This window comes from Magnolia sinica, chromosome 4 (genome assembly GCF_029962835.1).
Source record: "Magnolia sinica isolate HGM2019 chromosome 4, MsV1, whole genome shotgun sequence".
NCBI classification, from domain to species: domain Eukaryota; kingdom Viridiplantae; phylum Streptophyta; class Magnoliopsida; order Magnoliales; family Magnoliaceae; genus Magnolia; species Magnolia sinica.
This window is the reverse complement of record NC_080576.1, coordinates 29893907-29900000: the sequence shown is the minus strand read 5'-3', so window position 1 is coordinate 29900000 and position 6094 is coordinate 29893907.

The following is a 6094-nucleotide window of genomic DNA, read 5'->3' as shown; positions in this document are numbered from 1 at the left end:
TTCACCACCCTCTAAGCTTTCTATAAGCTTATGCACGACTGTTGCGTGCAGGTGACGTTGGATCGCAGCAGCGCTGAGGCTTAGGCGCGTGGCAGATCATTTTTGGAGTTTTGATCATCTTCGTTGTATTTCCCTTATGCTCATTGTACTTGCAAAGTTTTTTATTATAGTGAAAATGTGATGGAGTTTTTGGTTGTTGTTTGTGGGTTATGCCCTTGGTTATGCTGATTACGAATCAAACTGATGTTGAAAATCCTCCTTGTAGCATCCCAGGATCGGAACCTGGCGAATGGGCGCTGGGAGCCGAGAATGGGGTTCTACGGAGGCTGTCGGCGCCGGATTCGGCGATCGGGAATTTTGTGAGCCCGGTTTCCGAGTTTGGGGTGTGACATGGTCCACTTGAGCCTTCGATCTAACTGATTTTTTTATCCTCTAAAGTAATATTTACAAATACATAGATGGCTTAGATAGAACATATAGTTTTTTTTAGGCCTCATAGAGCCCCTTACAACACTATTAATTATTAATGGTGTATCAATTTTTTATCTACAGATTAAAGCTGTAGCAACCATAGCTAAGGTTTATATCCATAGCAAAAAACTAACGTGGTCTGAATCCTTTGTCTCTTTTTTTGGTAGTGTCAATTCTCACTCCTATAACATTTTTATGTGTTCAAGTGGTTGCTAAGAATTAAGACATAGGATTGTTAATGTCCACAACAAAGATAATAAATGTACATATTATGTTAGAATTTTATACTCCATTCTACGATCATTTAACATGACTAGATTCAAAGATCGCGTAGAAGAAACAGTCATTGTAACTATGGTTGCATCTATCATCATAATGACAATACCCAATTATTACCGTCGATGCATTTGTAAGGAACCACTAAGGAAAGAAAATTAGAAAAAAAAATTTGATTCATAAGAGAGATAATTGTAAAGTGCAATAGAGATTACTTATCCAAACTTAGAATGACCAAGGAGACATTCATTCACCTATGGGCAATGTTGAGAGAAAATAATTTTCTTCAAGACGTGAGGTGAGTTATTCTCAGGGAGCAAGTCATCCTTTATCTATACATGGTTGGACATAATGTGTGTAACTGTTTTATACACCATAGGTTTGTACAATCCAGTGAGATTGTTAGTATGCACTTTAACGGAGTACTTGACGCCATTGTATCTCTCTACCCTGAATATGTGAAGTTCCCTCATCTAGACATGTCTACTGAAATTATCTCCAACTTCATCTAAAGTGCTTATTTGTAGGTAAATTTTCAATTAACAATTTACTTCAACTATATAATGTTATTTATGTAACAAACTACAAATATAACAACGCTTTAAACTCACAAAATAATATTGCATAAGCGCAATAGATGGCATGCACATTCTAGCTTATCTCTTGAAATTCCAAGCTACAACATTTATAAATAGAAATGGCATTATATCTCAATATATAACGGTAGCTTATTCACTAGATGTGAGATTTGTGTCCATTCTCGCTAGGTGGGAAGGTTTCACATCTAATGCATAAGTTTTGCACAACCCCTCACTCATACGCTAGATAATCTACTAGTTTCACATGGTATAACTTTCATTAACCCAACCCATTCAATTACTTGATTCATTGAAATAATATGTTATTGAAGTTAACAACTTATTTCGGGCTTTATGGCAAAATACTAGATGGTAGATATTGTATATGCTCACATTCTTAGTTTTATGGCCCCTTACAGAGGTGTAAGATATCATTTATATGAGTATCATTCGAGAAGGAATTTAACAAACAAAAAAGGGCTATTAATTACAAGCATGCTAAGTGTATTATGTCATTGAATGAGTGTTTAGGATCATAAAAGGTGTTGAGATGTGGAGCCACATCTGGACCGCCGCTCGACCAGTCGAGTGCCCTGCTCGACCGGTTGAGTGGCCCACTCGTGGACTGGCTCGACTCAAAGTCCAGCGAGCATCAATTTTTTTGGTTCCACGGTACTCGACCAGTCGAGGCCCATGCTCGGTCGAGCACCCTACTCGACCAATCGAGGTTACGCAGATTCGTTTCCGGATTTAATACGGACTGCAGATTTTTGAGTCGATTTTTACAAGGGTGTGAAAAGGAAGTTGCCTAAACTATAAATAGGGGTTCTTAGGGCTTTTCTAGGTATTATGAGAGTTATTCTAAGGTGTAGGCAAAGGGTTTTCTCTGTACTTCTAAGGGAAGAGATTAGTATATTGCCTTGTAATCTTTGTTTTCTTCATAGTGGAAGTTTGCATATGTGGTTTTTTACTCTTGTTAGGATTTTTTCACATATATCTTCTCTTGTGGTTTGTTTGGAATGTTTTTATTCTTCTTTTAGATTATATTTCTTCTTGTTTAACGTTTATGGGTGAGACCGAAGATTAGATCTCAGTTCACTATGTTGTTGGCGTGGTGCGCAACAACTGGTATCAAAGCTATTGATTTTAGTTATATTGGGATCAATGACGGAAGAAGGGAATACTAGAATTGAGAAGTTTGATGGTTCAAACTTTGCCTTCTGGAAGATGCAGATGGAGGATTATCTGTATCAGAATGACCTCTATATTCCTCTAAGAGGAAAAGAGTAGAAACCAGAGAAAATGACAGATGATGAATGATTTTTATTGAATCGGAAGGCTTTAGGAACAATCCGACTCTCTTTATCTAAGAGTGTCTCCTTCAATATATCCAAGGTGAAAATCACAAAGAATTAATGGAAGCCCTAACCACCATGTATGAAAAACCCTCAGCATCCAACAAGGTTCATCTTATGAAACAGCTATTCAGCATGAAGATGTCAGATGGTGGGAGCGTGGCTAAACATCTAAACGAGTTCAATACATTCACAAGCCAGTTGGAATCCTTTGGCATTATTTTTGAGGATAAGGTTAGGGCGTTATTAATCTTGTCCAGTTTGTCAGATAGTTGGGATGGTTTAGTGATTGCTGTGAGCAATTCTTCAAGGTTGGCAAAGCTTAAATTTGATGATGTGGCCGGTCTAATTCTCAGCGAAGAATCTAGAAGAAAGGCATCAAGAGTTTTAGGGGATTCAGGGAATGCTCTAAACGTTGAAGGAAGAGGAAGATCGCTGAACAAAGGAGGCAATAAACACAGGCATTCTAAGTTGAAGAAGAAGTCCAAGGGACTGAAAGACAAAGACGCGTGTTGGTATTGCGGGAAGAATGGGCACATGAAACGTGAATGCAGGGCACTCAAGAAACAAGATGAAAGCTCTCAAGGTGGGAAAGATTCAGTGAATCTATCTGAGGAGAGTGACACAAAAGCGTTGATCTTATCTCTTAATGCGAGGAATGAGTCTTAGGTCATAGACTCAGGTGCTTCATTTCATGTCACTTTGTGTAAGGAAGTTCTGTGTGATTATGTGTCAGGTGACTTCGGGAGAATCTACCTGGGTGATGATGAGTCGTGCAGTATTGTTGGAAAGGGAGGCATTTATATCAATCAGAAAGACAAAACAGCTTTGAAATTGAAGGATGTCAGACATGTATCGAGTTTGAAACGAAACTTGATCTCAGTGGGGCAGTCGGCTGATATCGATTATGTGACAACATTCACCAGTGATTCTTAGAAGATCATAAAAGGTGCCTTGGTGATATCTCGAGGTAAAAAGGAAGGTACTTTGTACGTGACTTCAGGATCGTATAGTTTACTCGCAGTCACATCAACTGAAGTGATTGAGCAGTTATGGCATCAGAGGTTGGGACATATGAGTGAGAAGGGGATGAAAGTGTTATTGTCAAAAGGGAAGCTACCAGGGCTGAAGTCTATTGACTTGAAATTCTGCGAGGACTACGTGTATGGCAAGTAGAAGAGAATAAGTTTCAAGAAGACAAGATACGCTTCAAAGACACATCTATTAGAGCTTGTACACACTGATGTGTGGGGATCGGCACAGGTATTTTCTCTTGGTGGCTCACGTTATTTTGTTTCCTTTATTGATGATGCTAGTAGAAAACTATAGGTTTATTTCTTAAAACACAAATCTGATGTATTTAATGTATTTAAGAAGTGGAAAGTAATGGTAGAAAATGAGACAGGTAAAACAGTTAAATGTCTCAGATCAGATAATGGGGGAGAATACTGTGATAAGATATTTGAGGAGTATTGTACAACAAACGGAATCAAACATCAGAAAATGATTTTAGGGACACTGCAGCAAAACGGTGTGGGTGAGCACATTAACAGGACCATCCTTGAACGCGCCAGGAGCATAAGGTTACATGCAGGATTACCCAAGATCTTTTGGGTAGATGCTGTGAATACTGCCGCATATCTCATCAATAGAAGTCCCTCATCACCATTGGATGGTGGGCTACCAGAAGAAACGTGGACTGGGAAAGAAGTGAACCTTTCACATCTCAGAGTGTTTGGTTGCACTTCATACGTTCACATTGATGCAGAGCACAGAAACAACCTGAATGCGAAGTCCAGGAGGTGCATGTTTATAGGCTACGGGCAGCATGATTTTGGCTACAGGTTTTTGGATGTAAAAAATAAGAAAATTATCAAAAGCAATGACATAGTCTTCAATAAAAAAGTGATGCGTAAGGACAGTGTGCAGAAAAATAAGGCCGAGGAGAAAGAATTCGTAGAGTTGGAAGAGTTACCGGACATGGGTGTTACAGCGCCAAAGGATGATCATTAACAGGAGCATTATGAGGCAGAACTATAGACACCGGTTGTGAGGAGGTTTACTCGGGAGAGGAAACCCATGGTCTGATACTCACCCTCCTTACATTATCTACTGCTGACAGATAATGGTGAACCAAAGTATTTTGAAGAGGCATTAAAATCAAATACACGGGTTAAGTGGGAGCAAGCCATGAATGATGAAATGGACTCTCTTGAGTCTAATCATACATGGGAGCAAGTCACTCTACCCAAGGGTAAGAAAGCTCTTCATAACAAGTGGGTTTACAGACTGAAGGAGAGCACGATGGTTTGAAATGGTATAAGGCCAGATTGGTCGTGAAAGGGTTTCAACAAAAGGCAGGTATCGATTTCACTGAAATATTTTCACCGGTAGTGAAAATGTCTACGATTCATATGGTCTTGAGTATAGTGGCTATAGAGGACTTACATTTATAGTAGTTAGATGTTAAGATAACCTTTCTTCATGGGGACCTTGAAGAAGAAATATATATGCGTCAGCCGACAGGATACGTGACACCAGGAAAGGAGAACGAGGTGTATAGACTGAAGAAGAGTCTATATGGCCTGAAGCAAGCCCCGAGCAATGGTACAAGAAGTTCGACAGTTTCATGTCGGGAAACGGTTTTAGGAGATGTCATGTAAACCATTATTGCTACTTGAAGAAAGTTTGATACATCGTACATCATCGTTCTTCTGTACGTTGATGATATGCTTGTGGTCGGTTCAAGCATGAAGGACATCTCAGATCTCAAGAGACAATTGTCTAGAGAATTTGCTATGAAGGATTTAGGAGCTGCAAAACAAATCCTAAGCATGAAGATAAAGCTTGACAGGGAAAAAAAAAGAAACTGGTTTTGTCACTGGCAGAGTATATAGCCAAGGTACTTGATCGATTTAATATAGGAGGTGCTAAGCCGGTTAGCACTTCATTAGCCAACCACTTCAAGATTTTTAAGGAGCAAGGTGCAAAGACGCAGGAGGAATGGGACTACATGGTTAAAGTCTCATATGCATCAGCTATTGGGAGTCTCATGTATGTTATAGTGAGCACGAGACCAGACATTACTCAAGCAGTGGGAGTTGTTAGTAGGTTCACGAACAACCTCGGGAAGGAACATTGGGAAGCTGTGAAGTGAATCCTCAGATACCTGGTAGGTACTGTGGATATAGGGTTATGCTATGGTGGATCGAAAATCAAGCTACAAGGCTACGTAGATTCAGATTTGGCAGGAGATATCGACAGCAGAAGAAGCACTGCAGGTTATGTCTTTACTCTGGGCAGTGCTGCAGTCAGTTGGGTCTTTCAGTTACAGAAGATAGTATCTATCAGTACGATGAAAACAAAATATGTTGCAGCTAAAGAAACATGCAAGGAGATGGTGTGGATGCAAGA